Source organism: Mustela lutreola, chromosome 10, assembly GCF_030435805.1.
Source record: "Mustela lutreola isolate mMusLut2 chromosome 10, mMusLut2.pri, whole genome shotgun sequence".
NCBI classification, from domain to species: Eukaryota; Metazoa; Chordata; class Mammalia; order Carnivora; family Mustelidae; genus Mustela; species Mustela lutreola.
The window spans coordinates 15,753,592-15,769,559 of record NC_081299.1 but is presented as its reverse complement, the minus strand read 5'-3'; the positions used below and the strand labels follow the sequence as shown (position 1 = coordinate 15,769,559).

The 15,968-nt window shown below is 44.5% G+C and overlaps 1 protein-coding gene across 5 annotated transcripts in view; it reads right to left on the bottom strand.

The window, feature by feature from the left end:
- CDC42 (cell division cycle 42) overlaps window positions 1-10,126 on the bottom strand; it is a 48,381-nt gene extending 38,255 nt beyond the window's left edge. For 2 of the 5 annotated variants that reach the window (XM_059135184.1, XM_059135185.1), the window contains exon 1: window positions 9,988-10,126. The gene's annotated coding sequence lies outside the window, so the exon portion shown is untranslated. Of the gene's footprint in view, window positions 1-6,794; window positions 6,813-9,043; window positions 9,062-9,806; window positions 9,956-9,987 lie in introns of those variants that run through there. The other 3 variants (XM_059135186.1, XM_059135187.1, XM_059135188.1) reach the window with 3 other exon arrangements.
- Between the last annotated feature and the right edge of the window lie 5,842 nt (window positions 10,127-15,968).

Genomic DNA, 15,968 nt, shown 5'->3' with positions numbered 1-15,968 from the left:
AGTAGGGAGAGCGGCAGGCGGAGGGAGGGAGAAGCAGGCTTCCCACTGAGCAGGGAGCCCACATACTGGATCCCAGGACCCACGGATCACAACCTGAGCCAAAGGCAGCCACTTAACCAACTGAGCCACCCAGGTGCCCTAGAAAACCCATATTCCCAAGGCATAAGTCAAGTCCACAACCTGAACTAGCTGAAGTAGTTAACACAAAGTGTCTGAAGGCACCCAGTATTATTTCCAGGGAATGCCATGTCCTGTTCCAAGAATGCCTAATTCTACCAACTTTTAAACTAGAAAACAAACAAACAAAAAATTCCTAAAAAAACAGCATCCCTAAGAATTATGTATATCACATTGTGACTGCAACTGTAGCACAGTGAAATAGTTAATGTACATCTTACACTCAGTAGTTTTAGATAACAAAAACGTCCAGTCTAATTTTGGAACAATTCACTTACATTTAAATTAATTGAAAGTGTGGGGCACCTGGGTTGGCTCAGCAGGTTAAGCCTCTGCCTTCAGCTCAGGTCATGATCTCAGGGTCCTGGGATCAAGCCCCATATTGGGCTCCCTGCTCAGCAGAGATAATAAACTAAATAATTAATAAATAAATAAATAAACTGAAAGTATATAATGAACTTAAGGAATCACAAGACTGCCAAAAAAATTATGTCCATAATTTAGGTCTTCATAAAAATCTTTACTACTGATTAGTTCTATTTTAAAAGCTGTTTCTATGTATTGTTTCTTTTTTTAGATAGATTTTTAATTTTTTAATATTTGTAAAGAATCATCTCATTTTCGGGGCGCCTGGGTGGCTCAGTGGGTTAAGCCGCTGCCTTCGGCTCAGGTCGTGATCTCAGGGTCCTGGGATCGAGTCCCGCATCGGGCTCTCTGCTCAGCGGGGAGCCTGCTTCCTTCTCTCTCTCTGCCTGCCTCTCTGCCTACTTGTGATCTCTCTCTGTCAAATAAATAAATAAAATATTTAAAAATTTAATTAAAAATAAATAAATAAATAGATAGATAAATAAGAGAGAGACTGAAATCAAGAAAGAAAGATTTGTATTTTATAGGAGCAAAAATGATACTAATTTCTCCAAATGAAAGTAGCAAAGGTAAAGAATCTGGTTTCAACAGAAAACAAACTTTTTTTTAAAAGATTTTATTTATTTGGCAGAGAGAGAGAGATCACAAGTAGGCAGAGAGACAGGCAGAGAGAGAGGGGGAAGCAGGCTCCCCACCAAGCCAAGAGCCCATTGCGGGGCTCAATCCCAGAACCCTAAGATCATGACCAGGGCCGAAGGCAGAGGCTTAACCCACTGAGCCACCCAGGCACCCAGAAAACAAACTTTTTTCTCTTTAACACATGTCACATCCAGGACATGAATTAATTTTGCCCCTGAAGAAAATGTACTCAATTACTAAAAACATAGTAATTTTTTTTTAAGAAAGAAGACAGTCAACCTAAGTACCTAACCCTTACGTGGACATGTAAAGTTCTATCTAGCTACATCTTTCCCCTCTCTCCCATTTCTGGGGTGACTAGCAACACAGTTTTAAGTGAAATGATTTTTCTTGACTCTGATTTAACTAGAGCCAAGGACAAGTTTTTAGGAAAATACACCTTCACTCCCACATAATAGATACAACCCGGGAGAAAAAAGAAAACATTCATCTAAAAGATCGGATCCCAGGTAGGGGTTTTTCTTGGGGGCAGGGATGGGCAGCATATGTGAAAAGGGAGAGAAAGCGAAAGAAATGCCAAACAGTAAAATACAAAGACTTTGCAGATTATTGTACAAACTCCTAAAAAAACTTAACTTCTCACATATGTGAACAATTTTTTTTTTAAAAAGTCAGAGAGAAAGTCTTCGAACCATAAATAAAATAGTTATGAATTCTAGGACTTTCAGGGGGCACCTGGGTAGCCCAGACAGTTAGGCCTCTGCTTTCAGCTCAGGTCATGATCTCAGACGGAGCCCCACATCAAGCTCCCTGCTTGGCCAGGAGCAGGCTTCTCCCTCTCTCTCTGCCCCTCCCGCTGCTCATGCTCTCTCAGTTCCTCTCTCTCAAATAAATAAAATCTTTTAAAAAATAAAAGTTATGAATTCTATGACTTTCAGAATATTAAAATGTTGGCTTGAAACTACTGCAAGCTTTTCAGAATATTGGACAACAGTCAAATACAGTTAAGTAGGATCACTGATCCAAGAACAGAAGAAACTGGAGATCATGACCCCCGTTTCAGAGTATTCCCTCACAGCCATTGGACAATCACTTCCCCAGTTCCTAATACTGGTCCGCTTCTCCCTTCCAATACCTTGCCCCAATTTTAAGTTGAGATGGAGCTACTTGCCCAGAGACCCCCCAAGATGTGTTTTAAATATAACATACTCCGTTCAATCCCAAGAATGCAACACCTCTTGAGTGGGGCTTCATACACACCAAGAACAGATCATCCATGGCCTCTGCTGAAGTTTCTACCATTCATGTGTCTCAGGAACTTGAGAAAACTGTTCCCATTTTTCTATCCACAGCAAGCATTGTTTGGCCACACCAACAGTCCCTGAATCTAATGGAAATTAATAAACTACCAGATACCACATCTCCCAGTCCATTTTCTCAAAATGGGGTGAGGGGATGTCCATCAAACAAGTTTCCAGGAATTTCCAAGATGGGGCTATAGTAACTACAGTTTCCTACTTGATGCCACTCTCCTGGAAATACCCCTCAGGTATTCCAAAACACACTAGAAAAACACAGGTATTACTCTTAAAATTAAAATTATCCCCTACCCCCATTTCTACTGGTTTATGAACTCTCAGAATCATCTAACATTCCCTTTGGCCCTGTGGTGACCAGAGCAAAAAATAATATGACCTAAAATAGTCAAACATTTCCATAGCTTATATTTTGTAATATTTATTCTACTTGGACACTTTCTTAAATACATGAGGGCATTAGATATTGATTTAAACCCTAGTACTCCAGTATGCACAGGAACTATTCATTTTTTTTCTTAGTTATCTGCTAAATGAAAATCTACATTCTAAAATCTAACAGTCTAAGGCATCTGGGTGGCTCAGTCAGCTGAACGTTGGAACTCTTCATTTTGGTTCAGGTCATGATCTCAGGGCAGTGAGACTGAGCTCTCCATCAGGCTCCATGCTCAGCATGGATTCTGCTGGAGAGCCCCTCGCTCCTCCTCTGCCGCTGCCCCTCCCCCCAAGGTCACGTGCATGCTCTCTCCATAAAAATATATATATAATCTACTACTTTATTTAAAACCTGTTAATCTCGGGGCGCCTGGGTGGCTCAGTGGGTTAAAGCCTCTGCCTTTGGCTCAGGTCATGATCCCAGGGTCCTGGGATCAAGCCCCACATTGGGCTCTCTGCTCAGCAGGGAGCCTGCTTCCTCCTCTCTCTGCCTGCCTCTCTGCCTACTTGTAATCCCTGTCTGTCAAATAAATAAATAAAATCTTAAAAAAAAAAATAATAATAATAATAATAATAATAAAACCTGTTAATCTCAAATTCCAAAATAAATATATAGTTTTCTGGGAATCAGTGATATATAGATGGTTTAAATCCACTTCAAAAGATTATAAAATTAAACTCCTCTCAAGCAGCATTCAGTTAGTAAATACTACAGTGAGGCTGTATAATAAAAATCCCACAAATACCAACAATTACTTGTTAAGAAAGTTTATTGAATTACTTCCCATTCCTCTTCATCTGCTTTTTTGAAAGACTTTATTTACTAGAGCATGAGAGAGAGAGATCGTGGGGAGTGGGGAGGGGAAGCAGGCTCCCTGGAACCATGGGGCCACAACCTGAGCCAACCAGGCGCCCCAGCTCTTCATCTGCTTTTAAACAGATTTCGAAGCAAACCAAAATTACAAATACCCTCAAACTGCTTATCAACAAAACAAATGGATTTTGCTGAAACCTCACGTATGCTTTCTTCTATGAGAAATTTTCTCATACTCCTTAACAAGAACTAACACAGTCTTCTTGTATTCTACCTCCCAGTTCTCCCCCTGGTTTCATTTTCTCTTCATTTGGTCTGTTCTCGATCTCTTCTGCTCCCATAAGGAGCAGCAAACAGTGATAATCTTTTTACCTGAAAAGGATGGCTGTGCCTTAATATCCAACACTAGATGGCTTCATACTGCCACCTGAAGCAGAATGGACACAGATGCACCTGAGACACTGGTCCCAGCTCTCCTGGGGTCTCAACTTGTCCAGCCAGCCAAGAGGAGCCTCATCCATTCACTTCAGTGTGGCATTATGAATAATTTTCTATGTATGCCTTGATTTGAAAAGGATTAGGAAACACTTCTCTAAAGCATATACTACACAAGGATAGTACTGGGGGATTTCTCCTACACCAAACAGTTTAAGAAAAAGTTATTAGAAAAAAAAATTCAATCTAGTCCTTTAAAGAAAAGGATGGTAGCTAAATAGGACTAAATTTTAGTTATTAGTATTTTCCCTTGGGATTAGAAATATGGTTAATTTCAAGAAAGAGAACAGAAAATATTTGTTACATTTCACCAGCTAAACTTGAGCTTTGTAGCCCACCTGTTTTCATAACCAACTATTAAAGGAATCATCCTGATCATATGCTCTTCCAAACAATGCTTTCAATAAAACATCATTTGAGTTCAAATGTGTAACTCATATTCTAAACTAGAACTTATGATTACTTAGTACTAAGCGGGCAAAGGTACTTTTAACAACTTTACACTCCTCACAGTGAGCACAGACATGAGGCGATTCTACACAACAGGTAAGACACTGTAACTCACTTCTTTTTTTTTTTTTAAAGATTTTATTTATTTGTCAGAGGGGGAGGGGAGAGAGCACAAGCAGGAGGAGCGGCAGGCAGACAGATAGCAAGCTCCTCGCTGAGCAAGGAGCTCCCACGTGGAACTCGATCCAGGGACCTCAGGATCACAACCCAACCCAAAGGCAGATGCTCAACCAACTGAGCCACCCAGGCCCCTATAACTCACTTCTTTACAAGCCAAACCAGTTTCGCCTACTCTCAGGTTAGGATCCTTGCAATAAATTCTGGTACACAGCCTAAAAGAAAGCAGTTCATACTTAAGTAGGAGGAAAAATAAAAATAAAAAATAAAAATAAAGTCCCCAACGCTGTTTCTGAAATCCCTTAAGACATCCTGCTAGCAGTCCTAAAGAGGATGCTTCAAACTTTAACGTACATAAAAATCATGTGGGTATCTTGTTAAAATGCAGATCCTGATTCAGTGGGACTGGGATGGATCTCCAAGGAGATCTTGTGTTGCTGGTCCACAGTCCACACACTGTATTTGACTTTACAACCTCGTTTATGTAACCCTGGTTAAGAGAGTGGACAAAAACTTAAGGCAGGCAACAATCTCCACTTCATTTAATAATTTTTATGGTTTCATGACATTAATCTGGGGGATGGTGGTTACTAAACTTTTGATTTGGGGGAAAACCCAGCTTCTCACACATGAGGGCCTGAGAGAGGCTGCAGTAATAAAAGAACACACACCTAGTATGTCCCAGGGAATTGTCTTAAGTACTCCACACAGATTAACTGATCTGACTCTCAAAACAACACTGTCAGATCGGGACTACTGCTGGCCCTGTTTTACTGAAGGTAAACCTAAGTCACGAAGACATTACTCAAACTGCACGTAGATAATATATGGTAGGATTTGAATCCAGGCAGTCTGGTTCTAGAGTCTACACCTTTAATTATGATACCAGCAGTAGAGCTCCCAAGACAGCAAAATTAAGATGGCAAACCAAAATGGCTTACTTTTGGAGAACATGAGGCAGGAGTTAAAGAACTGAGTGGGCAACAGAGGTGACAGAAGACCAATCATTGGTGAATCCCAGGACTTAACAATACAGTTTTTTCCTGTATTAGAAACTACTGTAGACTTCAGCATAATAGCTAAGTATTTCAGAAATATTCTCTACAGTATTTTTTGGTAATGTTTTATTTTTCTGGGAGAGAGCACGCACTCAAGTGGGAGAGAGAAGGGATAGAAAGAAACAAAATCTGAAGCAGACTACGCATTGACCGCAGGGCCCCCTGTGCAGCTCAATCTCACCACCCTGATACCTTGACCTGAGACAAAATCGAGTCAGATGCTTAACAAACTGAGCCACCCAGGCGTCCCTACAATATTTTTTTAAAAGAAGGAAAACACCTGGTTTCAGGGGTCCTTGGCTGGCTCAATCAGTACAGCATGCAGCTCTTGATCTTGGAGTTGTGAGTTCGAGCCCCACACTGGGTGTAGACATTACTTAAAAATAAAATCCTGAGAAAATTAAAAAATTAAAAACAAAACACACCTGGTTTAACCTCATGCAATAAGCATTCTAAGACCAATGTCCCAGGGGCAACTAGTTAAGAAAGAGTTTTAACATCCAGGAATTTCACAGCAGCAGCAGCAAACATAACTGAAATAACAAGTAATGAAAATTGCTTTAGCAAAAATATTTTGGACTAAAAGGATGAGTAACTGAAAGCAGAAACTGGTAAGGGACAAAGCCTAGCATGACCAGAAATGTGATACTGTTAAGCAGAGTGAAGTAAGTGGCAAAAATAAGCAGCTAAAGCAAACAAAGAGAAGAAAAAAGCAAACATCAAAGTCTAAATAATTTTTAGGAGAATAAGAACGGGTCATCAGAAAAACTTTCTAAGCGATGGTGAACAGTCCAGACAGTACAGCTGTGGAAGGCACTGGACTAAACAGAGGGCTAACATCAAGCAGAGTAGATTAGTAATCCTCACTTCAAGGAGCCTCCATATGGATATGGCTGACCAAGCACAAGTCTCAGGAAACACAGTAAACACGCCTATGGAATATGCAGAAAGAAAATGTTAACCCTCAGACACCATTAAATTCATTCATTTGACAAACATTTCTTGAGGCCTACTATGTATCAGGCACTATTCTAGGTGCTAGAGATACAGGGGTGTCCATGGCAGGTCAAAGTCCTGCTCTCATATCACTTACATCCCGGTGGGGGACACTAACAGATTTGAAAGAGAACACTGAATAAGACACTATCATAAAAGCCTAGAATGAAGTCCTCTGATATAGGAGGACACATGAAAGAACTATTTATGGGACATAAGTTAACAAAATAGTAATCCCTCCTTCCCCTGCAGAGGAAGCCCTTACAGACTGACGTGTTCCTTATCCTCTCAGAAAGACCCCAAAAACACTAAAGAAATACATCTAAAATGTATCTGTAAATAAAAGGACAATCTGACTTTTACTCCCAGGAATGCCTATAAATACTACTTCTAGAAAGGCAGAATAAACTGTACTTCAAACTTTTCTAAATGTGACACTCTTGAATCAAAACATTTTATTAGGGGCGCCTGGGTGGCTCAGTGGGTTAAAACATCTGCCTTCGGCTCGGGTCATGATCCCAGGGTCCTGGGATCGAGCCCGGCGGGGGACCTGCTTCCCCCTCTCTCTCTGCCTACTTGTGATCTCTCTCTCTGTTGAATAAATAATTAAAAAAAAAAAAAATATTTTATTAGTGTAACCATCTTAAAAATAACCTAGAAATGTTTTTCTAATAAACCATAAAGTTCTAAGCAGAAAAAGTATCTGAATAAAGGAAAACCAATCTTGAAATTACAGAAAATGTCAAGATTTGGTCTTGTTGGGTTTTTTTTTTTTTTTTTTTTTTTTCCTTGACAGAGACAGAGAGTCACAAGTAAGCAGAGAGGCAGGCAGAGAGAGAGTGGGAAGCAGGCTTCCTGCTGATCCCAGGACCCTGAGACCATGATCTGAGCCAAATGCAGAGGCTTAACCCACTGAGCCACCCAGGTACCCCAGTTGCAATGGTCTTGTTGGGCTTTAAGAATTTCACAGATGTTTAAGCCCTAACCTCCACTACTCTAACATCGGTCTTAGACTCCCGAAAAACTAAGTTTAACTGAATACACATTTTGGTCAGAAACACTTTAAATGGATGTGAAATCTCCCAGGTCTTGAAGAAATGACTAGAAAACCGCTCATTTTTAGTGGAACTATCCATCCCTTTCCTTGCCTCAGTTTAAATATTGTAAGTTTAAACATTCTGCTATATTTTAAAAGGAATGATGCAAATTGGTGTATGTATATTTAAACTTCTTTAATGTAGAAGTCTCAAGAAATAATGCAACAGGAAGTGTTTTAAAACAAAATACCACATTATGACAGATGTATTTCAGAAGATCCAAGCCCAATACCTATCCAATCATCTACAACACCTACACAACACAGAAAAGTTGATTTAAACCTACTTCTTTAAAGTGTTTCTTAACAAGCCATGTTCTATCTACACACAAGAGAAACAATGGGAAAGTACTTGTTCCAACATGAACTACCCTTATTACAATACCATTACACAATGGGCTCTCATTTGCTTTACAATGCTAACATTTTTCTGTGCTATATCCCCAGAATCAATGAAGGATATACAACTGGGGATGTACCTAATATTCTGAGGAACAAATACTGTGATCCAAAAGTCTGAAAATAGATACTGATGTGTTTTTGGTTAAAAATCCCAAATTCGTTTTTAATTACAAAATTAAATTGTCTAGCAAACAAAGGTAAAGTGTAAAACTGATTGTCTTTCCACCACACCCTTGCCACAAAAAGCGCACGTGAGCCAACTTAGGTCTGTACTGTGCATCGCTAAGTCATAAGGGAGAAGTTAAAACAGTCTGGAAAAGTCATTTTGGACCAAAGAAATTCTCCCACAAATCACTTCATTCAACTGCAAAGGGATCTTTCAAGTTACTGCCTACACAAGTGGCTGTAGGTGTTGTCTTACGCTATACTCCCGGGCACAAGCTAATCTTGAGATTTTAAACCTTCTTTCTAGATGCCTTTGAGACAGCCAAAAGATTTCAAAGGATCGTCTATGAACACGATGCGCTGGGAAGCAGGCAGGATGTGCCACTGAGTGCCCGAGGCTGCAAAACGCTGTCTTCATTCGGTTGAGTCCCTGACTTGTAGGAGTTAAAACTCTCACCCCTTATACTGCGATGACGTAATCCTCCACACTGCATTTCTCTTGGACTTAAAGGGGAGGAAAAAAACAAATGAACAAAGAAAATTTCACCCTTATAAGAGGAATTAAGCAAGCGGCAGAACGACAGTTTCGAGAGGTGGTTAGGTAACTCCCTGAAAGGGAAGCTTCAGCTGAATAAGCAGGGAGAACTGGAGAAGCAAACGGAAATGGTGCTAGAAACTCAATCTAAGGGCCGGAATAAAAGAGCCTGGAGAAACAGAGACCCGGCCCACCCGACCGGGCGCCGCCGGGGCGCGGAGCCGAGGAGGGAAGCGCGTCGCAGGCACAGCCCAGGGCAGTCCGCGAGCCGCCCCCTCCCCGGACGCCACTTCCCCGCGGCGCTGGCGATTCCGCTCCCCTCCCCCAGCCCGCCGCAAAATGTCCGCGGCGGCGCCGGGAGAAGCAGGAAGTCCAAGCCGGGGCGCAGGGGGCAGACCCGGCCCGGGAGCCCGAGCCATCCGCGAGCGGCTCCGCGGCCCCCGCCCTCCGCGCCCCCGCCCGTCGCCCGTCCTCGGAGCCTGCTGGGCCGGGCCGAGGGGGAGAGGGCCCCAGACCGCCGGGATGGGTGTGACCCCTTCCTTCCACCGCTGTCCGGTGACAGCCCGTCCCTGACCGCGCCCTCAGGCCGGCACCCTGCGCCCGGGCCGCGCACCTCTCGGCGGCCAAGCGCCCCCGCCTGCCCCGCCGCCACCCTCTCCCCTCCGCTCCCCGACAGAACCCGGACCTGTGCTCGCCCGGACGGCGCCGCGCGAGCCGGGCACCCCTCCCCGCGCCCCGCGCTCCCAGGGTTCCCGGGATCCCAGAGGCGGGGAGTCCCCGCGGACGGGGAGACGGCGCGGGCCGCGCGGCGGGGACGGGACGATGGGGTACCCGCTCCCGCCGGGAGCCTCGGGCCCCGCACTCACCTCAGCTTCTCCGCCGGGGCGTTGGCAGCACTGCGCGGGGTCTCCTCGGCTGCCGGACAGGGGCACGCGCCTGACGTCAGCACGCAGGGGACGCAGGGTTGGGTGCCCGCGGAAGAGGGCGGGGCCCGGAGGCGAGTCCAGGCAGAGCGGTTGGAGGCGGGGCCTGAGTTCATTCCCTCCCCCCACGCCCGGGTCTAGCCCGTTACCGCGCACGCGCCGACCAGCAAGGCTCGCTAGTTCGCTACTAAGCTCCGCCCCTCTTTCTCCGACGGTTATGTTTGTAATGATGCTACAAACTATCATTTGCAGAGCGCTGCCACTAACAATGCTTTTGTTCCTTTCAGCCTTGTGAAGCAAAATATTATCATCCCTATTTTGCAAAAAAAGACGGAGTTTAAAAAAAAAAAAAAGACGGAGGCTTTAACTTGCCTGGGGGTGATGACTTGCCTGAGACCACCTCCCTACCCCCAGGCCTGCATGGGTCCTCCCTGGCGAGCTGTTTCTCATCTCCCTACAACACACTGTCCCTCGTTCCAGGCACTTTGGCAGCCTTTTGGTTCTGGGACTTCCTCCCTGCTACAAGGCCTTGCACTCTCTGTTTCTCCTGGCTTCCTCTTCAGCAGCCTTTGGTTGGCTCTCGGCCCTCACATGTCACTGCCTTTCTGATCACCCTATCCTCACAGCACCTGTTTATCATCTGTCTTCCCTGCTAGTGTGCAGGCTTCAGGAGAATAGGAACTCTCAATCTTAGTCTCAGATGTTTCCCAGTGTTACAGGAAAATCACTTATCTTAATAATACTTCATTTGCTGGTGACTACCTCAGCTACTTGGCCAATAAAGACACCTATTTCCAAAACATCTGATACAATAGTCATATTTCCTTCTGGGCTTTTCAATTACACAAGAAGAATAATTACATTTTTGAGTGTTTACTATAGGCATGTTGCTAACAGCTTTGCATGTAATAGTAGATAATGTAATGCTCACAACTACTCTATCAGTTAAGAACCATTATTGTTCTTTTTTGATGAATGAACTGAGGCTCAGAAACATTAAGGAAGTTGCCCAAGGTTGCCAAGCCAGGCAGTGGCACATTTTGAACTTGGACCCAAGGGGCTGGCTCTTATTGATCAACTACCCAGAAGGTGATTACAGAGAAATCAGAATATAAGCTTCAGCTGTGGTTCTACCCCTACTGACACAAAATAGTAACAATGTGGTGTACATCTTCCCAGATACAGATGGAGAGAGGTGTATATACATTTATTGCACAAAAACTGATTGTACTCTGTTTTTGTCTTTCAAAACTACACTGTGAATATCTTTCCATCTCAAACGAAACATCGTTTTTAAAGGTCATATTCTACTGTGTGGACATTACAATCTATCTAATCAATCTACTATTGGAATTTATGTTGTTTTCAGCTATTGTAACTTTTTGACTACTGTAAAATACATCAGCTTGGTTTTTTTTAACTTGAGGAAATCTGGTTGTGTTTTCTCCTTCTGCAAGCCAGTTGGCAGTGACCTTTCCTTCATCCTCTCTCACAATCCCATGAATGTCCCCAGACAATGTCTGCAGCAATATCTTGATGGGGTGTCACCCAACCACTTGGCCTTTCCTGCCTTTATTCTGAGAACAAGGGCTCACTTAGTACTTTGTCTTCTCTCTTGTCAGGTCTTTGTCAAAATGGCCCTCCCCAATCTTTTCACAGCCTCAAGAGACAGTAGTGTTACTACTAGACCCCAGTCTACCCCTTCCCTTGCTGCCAGCCTAGACCCCAGACTCCTAGGGCCTGCTCCCCACTGCCCCTCTGGCTGCAGCTACCTCATACTAAGGGGAGGAGCACCCCGTGGGTCTCCAGCGCCCCTTCCCCCATGGTTACCAGCCCGGAATCCAATCCTCCTGCTGATGAAGGCTGACGAAGGCTGCAGCAACCCCTCCCCGCCAATTCTCAATCCCCAGGCCTCTAGAGGAGATGTCGCCACTACTAAGTGCCGTGTGGACACGTGACCCAGGTTTAGCCAATCAGAGAATTTTAGCAGCATTTCTGTGATGAGCGTATGACCCAAAGAGAACCAGTGAGACTCAATTCTGGAACTTTGGTCAGAACTGTCCACTTGATGAATCTCTCTGCTGAGGGCAGGATGTCACCTTGGCTTTGGTGGCAGCCATCTTCCCACTGCAAGGAGAGAAACTGCCTGGGAAGGGGACTGTAACAGAGGGCAAAAAGAGAGCAGAAAGAGACAGTCAAACCAAGTCCCACTGGCATTGTTTGAGCCCTTGGATCTAGTCTTACTTAAATTTTCAGGCACACTAGCTGAGCCACATTGAGTCGGTTCCTGTGACAATTGCAAGATTCTGCCACCCCGTCCCTCTGTGGCCACGTGGTATAGCACTTGACACCACCTTCTAGATGATTCCCAAATCTCTACCTCCTTCAGCCCCGATTCCCACCCCATTTACAAATTCCAAGTTACTCACAAGTCCCATCAGCACCACTAACGACATCTCCAGTTCCCACCTGCTTCGGGTTCTGTTGTGCCTCTATCTGCTTCTGGCCCCTGCACCCTTGTACTACTTCCAGGGTCTTCCAACCTCTCTGCATCAGAGGTCCCATCTCTAGAGGCTTCCTCTGATTATCTCTGTTTCAATTCATTTTATACACCACAACCTTTGCCTACCTAGACCTCAGCTCCTATTAAGTCACTTTCTGGCTCAGGAACCTCAGTGTTTTTCCCTTTGCCTTCAAAATAAAATTCAAAGTCCTTTAGCCAGGCATTCTGTGTCCTCTGTGCCCTGATACCAACTTGCCTTTCCAAAGTTATTTCCCTTTCCCTTCTGTGCTAGTCAGAGTTGTCCAGAAGAACAGAGGCAACAGGAGGAACAGGGCAGGGAGAGAAGGAATGGGAGAGAGAGATTGATTTGTATTGCTTTGCATCTATCTATCTAAAAAGATTTATTCTTGGATGCCTAGCTGGCTCAGTCAGTTAAGCATTTGCCATTGGCTTGGGTCATGCTCCCAAGGTCCTGGGATCGAGTCCTACATCGGGCTCCTTGCTCAGCGGGGAACCTACTTCTCCCTCTGCCTGCTCTCTCTTTCTCTCTCTGACAAATAAATAATTTTTTTAATCTGAAAAGGTGTATTCAAAGGCATTCACTCTCACAATTATAGATGTTGATAGGTTCCAGGAGCCGTACGGTGAGTTGACAAGTTGAAACTTAAGAGAACTGATGGTATGGGTCTAGTCCAAGTCCTCAAGCTTGAGAACAAGAACCAACATTTCAGTCGCAGTCCAACAGTCAGCAGTCTCAAAACCCAGGAAGAGTCCGTGTTTGAGTCCCAAGCCAGGAAAAAATCTCTGTTACTCATGGGAGAGTCAGCCTTTTTTGTTCCAGTCAGGCCTTCAACTGCTTGGATGAGGCCCACCACATTTAGGGCATGCCATCTACTTTACGTGGTCTACCAATTCAAATGTTAATCTTAACCCAGAACACCCTCACAGACCAGCACACCCAGAATAATGTTCAACCAAGTATCTGAGCCCCCATTGCCCAGTCAAGTTGACATTTAAAATTAATTATCCCACCTTCCATCACACAACTTATGTGTTTACACAGCAGCAAGACTGAATTACCTAGTACCATGCATGTAGGTGCCATGATTTCTTGGCTCCATGCTCCTGCTCATGCTGTTCCCCTTGCCTAGGACAACTTTCCCACCCACCCATGCTACCTATCAAGTCCCACTCTCCTTCCCACCATAAACTGTACCTTTTACCAACACTGACCTTGTGTTCTTTCCCACCTCTGTGCTTCTGCAGCTCCAGCAGTTCCCAAACTCCTATGCTTCTCTCCTTCAAGGATTAGTATGGATCTCAGCTCCTAAGCCTTGACTGATACCCCCAGGCAACCCATCATTCCTATTACACTGTGTATTTAAAGCATACTCTATTAAAATCATTTGTGTCTGTGCTAACTAAACCATTAAGCCATGAGCAGGCAGGGATCTTACTGTATTCATTTTTGTATCCTTTTATCTAATTTCTTGGCAAACTGCCAGCCCTCCAAAATGTTTGATAAATAATGCATGAATGAGCATACTGCCACTTTTCCCACAAAGCCTGTTCCTCTTCTGGCTGCTAAAGTGATCTCTGCTTCTTCGAAACTCCCATAGCATTCACCTGAGGGTATCTTTAGGCCCTTGCCCTGTTCTGTCATGTTTATCCATGCTTTCTCTACCCTACAATAAGTTCCCAGGGATGGGCTCAGCTTGCGGTGCATTTTTTGCTCCCCTCACACTGCTCCTCAGGTGCCTTAAACATAATGAGGGAGAGAACTCTCAAAACAGCATTCTTTGCCAAAGGCCGAAGAGCGCAAATGCGGAAGAGCGCAAATCCACCACCATCTCCCCAGGGCCTGGGAATCCACATGAAAGAGGCTCTCCCTTGTAGTCTTTAGTCTTAGGATTTACATGAGAAAATCCCAATTTAAGACTTTCCACGTGATTCATAGGCGATAAAACTATAAAGAAAAGCAAGGAAGTGATTATTATAAAAATCTGGCTGCTGGCAGCCTCTAAAGGAGTTTATAATCTGGAAGAGATTGGGGGGGAGCAGTGCTGGCAGTGGTCTATTTCCTGACCTTGGTGATGGTGACATGAATGTCTGCTTTATAATCATCCGTTCTACTACACATTTGTTTTGTGTGCTTTTCCTCATGTGTAATATTTCATAAAGATATAGGTTGGAAATAAACAAAAATAAGGTCTCACTGTTGTAACTGAGGGGTTGCTGTTGTGTAAATTCCTATCACTAAGACACAAGTCTACCCTTCCCTCCTGATTTATCGGCTGGATCTTCCCCTCTCTGGCTAATCATGGTCATGGCTCAGGCCGTGCCAGCAGCCCCACTCTGCTGCTAGGACTCCAGATGGGCTCCCAATCTGACTGTCACGCCTTAAGGGGCTAAGGTCTGCTGCAGCTGCAGCACTACCCCATCAGCTCTAACTCAGGGATCTTGTCCTTCTGAGCCCCTCCTGCTGCTCAGCTTCCCTCCTCCACTTTGTGCCACATCATTGTGCTTGTCTAGAGACCTGGACCCTTCCTGCAGTCAGAGAAAGGAGAGGAACTGACCAAACCTGTTTCCTACCTGCCTTTTCTCTAACTGGCCCAGGCTTGTCTCCTTCATCTCTGTTACAATCTCTGGTGGAGACAATCTGGGTCACTGAAGAAGGGTGCATGAGACAGGATAGGGGAAAGAAAAGTCTAGAAATGACTGAGCAACTCCATCTGCACTGGAAGAGTTTGGTAAAAACCCAGAGCACATGGTACGGTGATGAAGTTTTAATCTGAAAAACGATCTGAGATTTATTCATGTGAACCAACTGGTAATGGGCGTGTTGTGACCAATATTCAACAGTCAGTGAATATATTATGTGCTAGGCACCTCAGATGCGAAGATAACTGATATTCCCCTGCTTAACCTCTTGAATGGCTTCTCCTGGCTCTTGTCCACATCTCCAACATCCTCAGAACCATGCACTCACTCACTGGGCTCCAGCTATCCTGCCTTCTTTGGCATTCCTCAGACAGAACTGAGCTTACTGTGCCTGCCTCAGGGCCTTTGCACTTGCTGCCCTGAATGCTCCTGTTCTGCGTGAGCCTGCTCCTTTTCATCCCACATGTCTTTGCTCAAATAACAACTCTTTCAGAAGACCTCCTCCCCACCCAGCTTGGAGTAGCAGTTCCAACCCACTACCACCCCATGCTGCTTTCTTTCTTTCACAGCCTTATCACTCTCCAAAATGATCTCACCCTTTTAATATTCTTAATATCTGTCTCTCCCTATTAAAAAGTAAATTTAGGGGCGCCTGGGTGGCTCAGTGGTTTAAGCCTCTGCCTTCGGCTAAGGTCGTGATCTCAGGGTCCTGGGATCGAGCCCCGCATCGGGCTCTCTGCTCAGCTTGGAGCCTGCTTCC